The sequence below is a fragment of the Camelus dromedarius genome, chromosome X, assembly GCF_036321535.1.
Source record: "Camelus dromedarius isolate mCamDro1 chromosome X, mCamDro1.pat, whole genome shotgun sequence".
Lineage (NCBI taxonomy): Eukaryota > Metazoa > Chordata > Mammalia > Artiodactyla > Camelidae > Camelus > Camelus dromedarius.
This window is the reverse complement of record NC_087472.1, coordinates 30,482,684-30,493,883: the sequence shown is the minus strand read 5'-3', so window position 1 is coordinate 30,493,883 and position 11,200 is coordinate 30,482,684. Positions and strand designations below refer to the sequence as shown.

The 11,200-nt window shown below is 41.0% G+C and overlaps 1 long non-coding RNA gene across 1 annotated transcript in view; it reads left to right on the top strand.

Annotated features, from left to right (window-relative positions):
* Nucleotides 1-803: 803 nt before the first annotated feature.
* LOC135320146 (uncharacterized) overlaps nucleotides 804-11,200 on the top strand; it is a 189,039-nt gene continuing 178,642 nt past the window's right edge. Inside the window, exon 1 of the long non-coding RNA XR_010379387.1 lies at nucleotides 804-943. This is a non-coding gene — a long non-coding RNA (uncharacterized LOC135320146). The remainder of the gene's footprint in view (nucleotides 944-11,200) is intronic.

Genomic DNA, 11,200 nt, shown 5'->3' with positions numbered 1-11,200 from the left:
CTCCACATGTGCTGAATTTGTGGAGCCCTGAACTGGTTCTTATTGTTATAGCCAGAACAGATGTAGACAGGGACTGCTGGGCAGTCAGGGATAGTTAGCCTAAGAATGATGCCAGTAGAGACATGGCCCACCAAGTAAAACTGTGCAACTCTGTATTTTAAGTAACGCCAAATGAGCTTGGAGAATTGCATTATCTGTATTATGAATGATAAAAATAATTACAAATCTTATAGATTATTTCAGAAAAATTGTTTTGCCACCCATAGCACAGAGCTTTGTTTCCCACTAACTGATATGTCACCTCAATGGCAGGCAAGCTCTCCCACTGGTCACATAAAACAGTCCCAGTGGTTTCCATTCCCATGGTAAGCGAGAGTTTAGTGCAGGGGATCAATGTTGTACTTCCTACCCATTTTATTTTCATTAAGCAAGTGGGCAGACTCCAGTTCAGCCATGAAAACAACGTCTGGCTCATAGCCCTCAGGAATGTGTTCCTTTCTGACTGGCCATTTATTTGTTTAACAAATACATATTGTGTTTCATATATGCCAGGCACCATTCTAAGCATTTTCCAAATATTAATTCATGTAATTTTCATGACAATCCCAGGAGGTAGTTACTAACAAGAGCCTCGTTTTACAGATAAGGAATGTGTGGCATAGGGTTAATAAATAACTTGATGTCACACCATGAATAAATGGCAGGACAGAGATTTAAACCCAGCCTGTTTGTTTCCAGAACCTGCCTGCTTACCTACTGTCTTTCTCTGCCTTTTTAACTTTCTTTTCCATTCCACCCTCCAAGCCTCATCTCTTTTCCAAGATGAGACTTTGGTCTCTCCTAAATTCTTGTCTTTCCAGTAATTTTCTCTAGTTCATTATGCATGTACCTAGTGCGGGATTTGGGGAGAGAGATGGCTGAGAGAAATCGCCCTGCTTAACTGGTAAGCTTTTACTTTGTGTGTTTTGTTCTTGTGCTCTTTTTTTTTTTTTTTTGGCCACCTTCATTATGATGAAAGATTTCTCTTCAGCTGTTTAATCAATTGCTTTCTCATTGGTAAAAACAGGAAACCTGGTGAGAAATTTGGGCAATTCTGTTCATTTCTCAGATGTCTGTGATTGGCCCAAGCTGCGAGCCCTGCATCTCTCTCTCCTCTATTGCCTGCAGTGTCTGTGATGAGACAAAATGCCCTAGGTCACCTCCAACAGAATCATGGGGAGTGGGAGATCTTGTAAAAGTGTGAATTTCTGGGCTTCACTCCTATCTCACTGAATCCGAATTTCAGGAAGGAGACCCAGGAGTACCATGTATTAGCACAGATATTAGCAATCCCCCCCCCCTAGTGATTCTGATGCATGCCTAAGTTTGAGATCCACTGCCCCAGGAAGCTTTGTGAATGGCCAGGCTGCAGAATTAATGTGGAGCTTTTGAAAACATGCAGATTCCCTGGCTCCACCCCTGGAGAGTTTATGCAGTGGTGTGCTGGTTAATGTTTAACAATCATCTCCCTAAAAGGAAAAAAAAAACCTCTGGTTTGTAGCATTTGCCAATTTCCATGGTGTGACTATTCCTGTCATGATTTATTTCCAGCTACATATGTGAGGTCACTGAACTCAGAGTTGGGAAGACATGTGCACAGTTTGTGCAAGCCAGTGCATCCTGGCACTTACACATTGGATGGGGGAATGTGAGAGGATGTGAGTAGGAAGTTGGCAGTAACATAGGAAGGTGGCAAACGATATTAAATGCAGCTAGTACATGGCAGAGCTGGGATTTAAACTGAGCTCTTTCCCATTCCAAAGTCCATGCCTTTCACCGCTCCTTTCTGTGCCTTTGTGTACTCTATAGCCAGTTTCAGGACTATTCTTTCCCTCCAGTTCTGTCTATGGAAATTCTACCCATTCTTCAAGGCTCAGCTCAGCTGCAGCCTCCTTTTTTTTTAAAATTGAAGTGAAGTCGGTTTACAATGTTGTGTTAATTTCTGGTGTACATCATAGTGAATTCAGTTATATGTGTATATATATATATATATTCCTTTTCATATTCTTTTTCATTATAGGTTACTACAAGACACTGAATATAGTTCCCTATGCTACACAGTAGGACCTTGTTTATCTGTTTTATATATAGTAGCTAGTATCTGCAAATCCTGAACTCCCAGTTTATCCTTCCATCCCCTCCTTCCCCCCGGTAACCATAAATTTGTTTTCTATGTCTGAGTCTGTCTCTGTGTTGTAAACAAAATTTGTGTCATTTTTCAGATTCCCCATAAAAGTGATATCATATGGTGTTTGTCTTTCCCTTTCTTGCAACCTCCTCCTTGAAGCCTTCCCTGTATCCCTTCCCTACACCCAGCAGATGTGTCCTCTCCTGTTGCAATGGGATGGGTAATGGAGAGACATCATCACTGGAGGCATGCACTTTAAGCACATTCACCCCAATTAAACAGAGTAGCATGGTGCAGGAAAGCAATGGTGCAGAGTAACAAGAGCATGGGTTTTGGGAGTCAGACATACATGAACTCAAACTCCAGCTCCAATATTCGTCACCTCTCTAAGCCTCAGTTTCCAGAGATGTAAAATGGCAATAAGAGCAACCCTGCAGGACCATTGTAAAGGTTAGGAATGATTTATGGGAAGTGCCAGGCACTTATAAATTGTGGCCATTATTGTTCATGTGTTTGCCCTATGCCAACAAATGCTACTCCTGACTTTGCATCTTCCATCATTTGATATCAGAGGCAGCCTATAGCTTTCCCTTTATCAACTGTGACTACCACTCCCCAACTCACCCAGCAGAAAGGGCAGTGTTTACAATTCTTTCTGGTGACTCTCAGCCTCGCCCTGGGCTTTGAGCTTTGGTCAGGGCTGCCAACCCATGCAGGAGCTGTGTCCTAAGTTGCCCTGTACCATATTAAGCTGTAAGTGGCTGGCTTGCCTGATATCCACTTGTCCCTTCCTGCCTCATCTTCTTTATGGCTTTCAGGGCTATTAGTAAGTCAGGAGGGATAAAGTTGGGGTTGAGATGGGGCCCATATACTCGTGTATCAAAAACTCAATTTCCGTGTACTGCGGTCTGCTTGAGTGACAGCCAGGATCAGTGCACTGATGTAGAAGCAGCCAGTGTCAATCCATCAACTCAGCCTTTGGCAGGAGAGAGCCAGATGTGTCTAGAGATCCTGAGCCTAGGCCTGGATCTAACAGCACGATTGCTGCTGGGCTGGTGTGCTGGAGAATATCCAGCTCCACAGAATTCTGTGGTGTCCAAGGACTTTCTGGAATGTTCTTCTTTAAACTAAAGGCATTATGGAAGGCTGCTTTCAAAGCCATTCTTGTGAGTGGGGCCGCTATCCGCTGTTGACACCTGGGCAGAAATAAGTTTATTAGCTTATTCAATCATTTAGTAATGCTGAGTGAGATTCGGGCCAATGAGGTTTCAAATTGTGGCCAGGATGGACTGACTCAGTATCAGAACTGGGCAGAGGTTAACAGAGCACTTAAATAGTAGGGTGTGAGAGGAGGGAGAATATTGGAGTAGTTTTGAAAGTCAACTTGGCCATTCAGAAATGGGAATTTTGTGGTGGAGGAGACAAACTTGCCAGACTTTGCCATCTTGCCTCAGGCTGATTCTGGGTCTCAGGCTTAGAGCAGCTCCCTGAATTGCCAAGTGGCAAGTGACTTCACTTACTGTTGGCCTGCGCTGAGAAACAGTAGATAATGATCTGACAGTGCTTGGACATACTTGTATGCTCTTGCTGACAGCCCAGGGACCGGGGGCTTGCAGAGCTGTATTTCAACAGCCTTTTTCACTGCTCACTCTCCCTACCTGTGGATGCAGGGATCCAGGGGGATCTCACTGGATCAGAAGTAAGGATTTGAATAACACTGAGGGAAGTCAAGTGCTGACTGCATTTCTTGGAAGAGCCCTGGTTGAGGAGAGCGGTAGCTGGTGAGGGCAAGGGGCCAGGATCACGGTAGGCTTTGGTTTGACTTCTTCTCTGTCGTACCCACAAATTCAAAGGAACCATTTCCATTTTTAATTGTAGCACGGTGAAGTTTGCGAGGGATGGGGTTTTGTTCTCCATATAATTCTAATTTTGTCTCAACAAGATCTGATTAGCTGGGAATTATCTTGGAAGAAATTTTCAAATTAATTTACTCAAACCAAGCAACCACACCTAGTCTTCCCTCACTGACTGCCTAATAAAGACAAAAGCCAGGCACCTAAACCTTCTATGAGATGAGTGAAACTTGACATTTATGCCAAAAAAGTGTCCCCTCTAGGGCCACAGTACCTCTGCAGGGATTGAACATCCTCATTTAGCCCACTCATTAACTTGTCCATGCCATTCCAATTTCTTGAGAGATGATGTTTTTCTCATTTTGTCCCTCCGGATTCATTTCCACTCCCTAAATATTTACTGAGTGTCTATTATGTGTTAGGCACTGTGGCAGGCATTGAGGCTGAAAATACAAATAATTACAATAGTTACCATTTATTGAGTACTGAATATGTACTGGTTACCTCAGATGTATTTTCTCTTAAATCCTCCCAGTGACTTTACTTAGATAGGTATTGTTATTGTCCCCATTTTACAGATGAGTAAACTAATGCACCGAGAGGTTAAGCAACTTGTTCATGGTCACAAGTAGCAGAAGTAAAACTGTAAACCTAGTTTTCTCCGGTTCAAGAGTCAAAGCTTTTATTCTATCACGTATGTTACTGTGATCAGGTCTTTGTCTTATCTCATATGATACAAAACCCTATAAGTATTATTCTTATTCCCATTTCACAGATAAGGAGACTGAGACTAAGAGGGGTTATGCAAGTTGCTAAAGTCACATGAGGAATAAGTGGTAGGGCCAATATTTTAAGCCCTGACAGTCAGACTCCAAAGCACATGCACTTGACTGCTATGCTCCACTGCCTTCTTGAAAGCAATTTGTGGTTATTACATGGGGATAGAGGTCAAGAATATATATCAGTGGCAACGGACAGGGAAAACTAAAACTGGAAGCCTAGGTAATTGAACTTGGAATTGGCAGGTATTGTAATTCCAGTGGACCAGTGGAATGCTGGCAAGGTTACAGGAACAGAAAACAGGTAATTTAAGTTCAGGTGCAAGAGATAAAGCCCAGACATGTCAACTAAGGCAGGTAGTAGCACAAATGCACTCAGCAAAGGGGTCACATCTGGTATCTTCACAGAAATCAGGACACTTGGGCTCTAGTCTGAGTGCTACCATCACCTCCTTGGGTGATAGTTGGCAAGTTAGGTCTCTTTGAGCCTGTTTTTCCATCAGTAAAATCCAAATTAGAGTCCCTGCTCTATCTATCTTACAGGGATATTGTGAGAATAAAAGAAAATAATAGACATGAAAGACTATTCAAATGTTTTTATGTCTGTTCAATTAATTTTTGGAGTAACTAGACCCACTTTTCTGTGTTTTTGCATCATGTAGGCACTCCCTGAATTCATTTGACTGTTGGTGATGAACTGACCCAAATGGACCTACCAGTTGCCTTTAGATATATTTAGAAATGAGAGCCAATTGTTATTATATAGATGTTTCCCTGGGATACCACACTGAGAGATCTGGGTATAGGCCCAGATGACTTTCAGTCACTTTTACTATCAACTTTTTAGTTTTTCAATTTGCTCATTTGGTTAAGGCAGAGGACACTGGAGTGGGCTTTCCCAAATTTGAAAGAAAATTCCCACTTTTCCTGTTTCTTGAACCATTAGCTGGGATTTTCCTCCTTCTCCATCCAGGTCACAGATTTTAGGAGACTAGGAGCTTTCCCTGTGGCTTAATCTCCTAGCCTCATCCCCACCTTCCCAACTCCTTGAGGGGAACTGAGCTAAGACCTAAAATTCTTACCCTATTTTGGACTTGATTCTAAGGAAAGGGGGTTGTGGTGGTAGTACAGCCATCATTACCACTATTCATAAGGCAGTAGGGAGGATGGTCAGCCAGTCATACAGTCCTCAGCTTCTTTGGAACCAAGAAGTAGTAACAGTGCAGTAAGACTGGATCACCCATTTTGACTCCAAACAACATTAATGTATCTTTGTGGGCGTAGAGGGCAGAACAGGCTTTACTCCCTCTTCTCACTGGTCATCTGAGTTACTCACCAACCATGTACCTACTAACAGAGTATGAACTCACAGAAAGGTCACGGTGGGCATAGGGGAATGTGTGGCAGAAAAGAAGCTCAAGAAAACAGCCAACAACATTCAGCTTGTTCAATGTGGTTAGTTGATTTTTCCTGTGGTTATAACTGAGTTGGACCTGTCTTTTGGGGTGCAGCTTTTTCATACTGGCGAGAACTCAGAAGAAGCTGAAACACATCACTGTGGCCCAGAGTCAACTGACTTTGGAGCTGAGCTCTATTATAGACCTTGAGGCAAAGAGAGGATCTTCTACTCCCAGTCTGGGCATGGCTGAGCTCTTAGATGCCTCATAGGGAGTCAACTGTGTGTTACTGAAGGAGTAGCAGCAAAAAGAATGTTGTTGGACTTTCTGAATCTTTCTATCATCACTCTAGAGCTTTGATTTTATTTTCTTGGAAGATTTTTCTCAACAGTCATGATGATCCATTGATTTTGACTTTGGAGTCAGATAAAACCCTTACTGACTGTGTGACCTTGGGCAATTCACCTGATCTTTCTGAGCTGTAGTGTTGTTTTTGCCCTGTCCACAGAGCTAATAATGCCCTCCACACAGATACATAGTGAGGACTAAGGGAGATACCAGAGGTAAAGAAGCCAGCATAGTACCCTGTCACATAGTGGACATGTAGTAAGTACCAATTCCTTGGCCCTCATTATTTTGGCACTATTTGGCAAGATGATATAGGTACTGACTTGTCTTAAAAACAAAACCAAAACCTTTCTGCAACAAATAGTATGTGGTTGGTTTATTGACCAATAAACTCTTTATATTCTGGAACTTAAGGGCCAGAGTGTCACCTTATATGTACTAATCCCTTTGTTCCTTCTGTGGGGTCATCAGCCCTGCACAAGTATGTAGCCATGGAAAAGAGAAACTAGTACATCTGAAAACCTAACCTGGGTTCATGTTATAGTTGAATTCCCTGAGGCCCTCCACTACAGTGACAACATCATTAGTACTATATATTCTAGGGACTGGGAGCCCCTGGGTTTTTGGTCTAAATAGAGGAGTGATATCTCCATGGTTACAGTCAGCTCCAGGACTAGTGGTCAACTTGCCAAGATTTGTGATTTCCACAGGCTGCACTGGGGGCAAGGGCTGCAAACCATGAGTCATCCTTGAATCCCACCCACCCACCTGTACTCACTCCTCCTTTTCCTCTGCCATTGCCAGAGCAAATGGCTGGCTGAAGAGATGCCAGATTGATGGGTTCCTTTTTGTACTCCAAAAAATCAGATTTTGAATCTCTACTTCAGGCAGGTGGGATCAACATCACTCCCTCCAATTAAATCTAAGCCTAGATGGCTTGATTTATCTCTAAAACAATTTCATTATGATCACTTTGTGCTTAATGGAGCACAAAACGGGGTAGTACTCAATAGAGTTTTATGATTCTGGTCTGGTGACCACTTATATTCACCTTGGCCTTGAGTTTGGCTAGTATTTATCAAGTGGAAGGGTAGGCCTGGCTTCTTAGATGTGTTTGGGGCTTCTGCTTTTGGAGCTTATGATTCAGACTTACCTGTTTGCAGGATTCAGGTACCTTTCCTTCCCTTGTTCTACTCCAAGTTGTTTCTGGCAGCAAAACCAAAAAAACATTATCAAAGTCTGCTTATAGAATTATTTGCCACAGATGGTATCAAACTTGAATGAATAGAAGTTCAGTTTTGCCTTTTTTAATACTTACCACTTGCCCTCCACAGCTATCTTATATTAGCGGACTCAGTCAAGGACAAATGATAAATAGCTACCCTAGGCCAGAATACAGTCTTATTAGCAGCAAGTGACATGAGTACATCCTAAATGTCAGTCAAACCTGAGCCAGCAGCCAACTCAGTAAGGGAGAGTGGACTTCACTATCTGGGTCTTAAGTTCTAGGATACCTCTGCTAAGTTCCCAGAATGACTTAGTGCTTCGTAACAGCTGTGTTCCTTTGGTTTTGGCCCAAAGCAACCCCTGTAATTGGCTTCACTGCCAGGATTGTTGTTTGCCTTAGAGGCAGATTGTACCTGACTGTGTCTTTTGTGAAGGCAGGGTTTGGCCACACAGCCTGTCATAGAATTGAGTCTCAGAGCTCTAAAACATTTTTTCTCAAATTATTGGGCAATATCTTTTTAGTTATTGTGACTTAAGCAAAAATATAAATATTAGTTGTATCTAATAAAAACGCCAAGCCAATTCAGAACTCTATAAGGTCTAGGCAAGGTCTCACTGAAAAGTTGAGCCTGGCACCCTTCCCAGAAGGTCAGCAGACTGGCTTTATTGATGCATCAAGGAAGGAGCCATTCCCGAGGTGAGGATTCTGACTTGCTCCCACTCTGTCCTTGGCTGTTTAAATCTGGGAAATATTATCAGTAGCATATTGGGAAATCTCAGCTCTCAAGAGTCTACTCACAAATAAGACTGAGGAAATGATCCATTTTAGAGCTGTAAATGTTTGTGGAAAAGCTCCTTACAAGTACTCATATAGAGTCACGCACCCCAGGCTGTACCAAATGTTTCTGGCAATGGAGAAAGCTATTGCTTTGGAGGCAGGGTGGGAAAGAGATGAAGAGAGGAGGAAAAGTGTGAAACAGTTTAAACTGCAAAGTTGGCCCAAGTGCCATGGAGGGAAGAGAGTGATTTGAATGAACCTAGCAGCTCACCTAGCAGGTTATTTTTGCCTAATTTTGATAAATTGGTTCAGGGAACCCAGTGTTACAACAGCATTCTCTCAATTATGGTTTGTCACTTACTATCTGTGTGATCTAAATTGGTGATGTAACCTCTATGAGCCTGTTTCCTCATTTACAAAATGGGATTAATAGTATCTACCTTATAAGTTCATTGTGAGGATTAAATGTCCTTCCCTTCCCCTCTCCATGGTACAGAGACTCCTCATTACTCTATGTATGCACTTATATATATTACCCTTCCAGAGTAACCAAAAGATAGAGAAATTCACACTGTCCACACTTAAACCAAGGTCAATACCAGGAATCAGTAGACACCAGAGATAAATTTTGAACTGGGAGTCCAGACCATGAGGTGGATAAAGATGCACAGCAGAATAACAGAGAAATTATCCTAGAGATGGAGAAATTATCCTTGAGATGGAGAAATTATCCTGGAGTACCTAGGTTGGGCCAATATAAGAAGGTCCTTATAAAAGAGAGTCAGAGGATCAAAAGCAGAAGAAGGCAATATAATGACAGAAGCAGAGGTTGGAGTGACACTATTGCTGGCTTTGAAATGGAATGTGAAAATATCTTGAAAGAAGCTAGAGAGAAACAACAAATTACCTATAGGGGACCAATGATAACAAACGTCAGTGAATTTATATTGTCTGAAGCCATGTAAGCCAGAGGAACTGTCAACACCAAATCCTATATACAGCAAAAATACTGGAATAAAGGGGAAAGTAAAACAGTCACAAATTAAAAATTAAGAATTTGTTACCAACATACCTACCCTTAAAGAATGGCTAAGGGAAGTTTCCTAAACAGAAATAAAATGATAACAAAAGAAGGCTGGGACTTCAGAAAGGAAGAAAATAAGGAATGTGTAAAAATAAGGGTAAATATAATAGACTTGCCTCCTCCTCATCAAGTTTTTAATTGTTTGATAGTTGCAGCAAAAATTATAATATCTGATTGTGGTGCCTAATATATATAGAGGAAATACTTCAGATATTTATATTTTAACAGTGGGGAGAATAAAGGGACTTAAATGGATGTAAATCTTTTTCACTTAAAGTGGTAAAACATTGGTACAAGCAGACTCAGATGTATTCAGCATATATATTGTAACACCTAGAGCAACCACTATGAAGATAAATTATAAAATTCAAATACATTAAATATAAATCAAAATGGAATGCTGATAAATGTTCACGTGACCAAAAGAAGGCCTTGAGAGGGAAACAGAGGAAAAAGAAATAGAACAAATGGAAAATGAACAATAAAATATCAGACTTAATCCCTACATATGAATAATTACTTTAAATATAAATGATCTAAATATAGCATTTAAAAGACTGAGATTTTCATCATCTCAAAGAAAACCCTGAACCCATTAACAGTCATTTCTTATTTCCCCTCTCCCTATCCCCAGTCCTAGGTAACCACCAATCGACTTTCTGTCTCTATTGATTTGCCTCTTCTGGACATTTCACATAAATGGAATCATAAAGCATATGATCCTTTGTTATTGGCTTCTTTCATTTAGCATTATGTTTTCAAGGTTCATCCATGTTGTAGCATGCCCCCCCTCATTTTTTAAGTTATCATTTATTGGACACGTAACATGGTGCCAGGCTCATTGAGTGTTTTATTTTATTTGCTCCACAAAAAACAATCCTTTGAAGATAAATAAGATTATCTCTATTATAGATGAGGAACATGAAGAGAAATGTTTTATAACTTGCTGAATGCCCACAGCTAGTGAATGCCTGAAGCAGAAATTAAACTCAGGTCCAACGCCAAAGCCCATGTTCTTTCCACTATATCATGCCATTTCACTGTTCAAGATAAGGTGGATCTATACCAGAAGACAGCTTGGAATCTGCTCAATGACCAGTGATTATTATGGTTTGGCCATAACAGTAATATTTGAGGATTCAATTGGCCTTGAGTTGGTTCCCTCTAGCCATGAAAGCTGGTCTTACAGAGAATTTGGTCTCCCACATCTATCATTTGTGACCAATTCCGTATGTAAACAGATTTGACCAATATTCTTCCCCATCTATGAGAAAGGCATTAAGTGTCTTTAAATCTTTGAGGTTCTAGATGAGATAATACATATTTTATACTATTGGTGGTGGTGATTTATCTAGGTTATCATGTTTAATCAATATTAGTGGAAGACATTGTTTTCTATAGATAGCTATAATTATTTCCATGAGAAACTTCCAAGTTTCAGGGAAATTTGTTATTTCCTTCTGCAGATCCTTTCTATAGTCACTTAAAAAAATATCTATTTTTCTTTAGTGGTGAAAAGAGCATTTTGAAATTTCCTCTCAGAGACTTGCGAGCAGAAAATTTGTTG